Source organism: Neolamprologus multifasciatus, chromosome 14 (genome assembly GCF_963576455.1).
Source record: "Neolamprologus multifasciatus chromosome 14, fNeoMul1.2, whole genome shotgun sequence".
Classification (NCBI taxonomy): Eukaryota; Metazoa; Chordata; class Actinopteri; order Cichliformes; family Cichlidae; genus Neolamprologus; species Neolamprologus multifasciatus.
The window spans coordinates 16,991,045-16,991,600 of NC_140452.1; positions in this window are offsets into that span (position 1 = coordinate 16,991,045).

Sequence of the window (556 nt, forward strand, 5' to 3'; positions counted from 1 at the left end):
GGGCTACTTCCGTCCGGGACTTCAAAGTAAGAGTCCCTCGCTTCCGCTTACGGTTTCTCTCAATTTCTTATTAACAAGGTGGATTTTAATCTATAGTTAAATGTCTTCGGAGGCCTTTACTTTTCGACCGCAGGATATTGTGCAAAATTTACCTAAACAGGCAAAGTTATTTTTTATATTTTTTATTTTATTATTGTGTTTTATTTCATTCTGTTCAGGTGTAGAGTTTTCAGTTTGTTTTTGATGAATTTGACTATCAGTTATTATTATATTTTATTCTAACAGTAGGAAGCAGGTATTTGAGGCAAACTTTAAAACGTCCAGAATCGGTTTACAACACAAACACAGCATTGCGTGTCATGTTAGGCCAGTCTGTTTTTAACACCGGCAAAGACTAAAACTGGAAACATTTCCTGTTTATTCTCGTTTTATAGTGATTTTTTGTGTCTAACAGTTTAGATCTAACCTTTAGATCTTTTTTCAAAAGTCTAGTTTTAGTGTTGTAGCATTGCGTTTTACTTAAGCACATTACCGTTTATCTTTACAAGGAAACAGC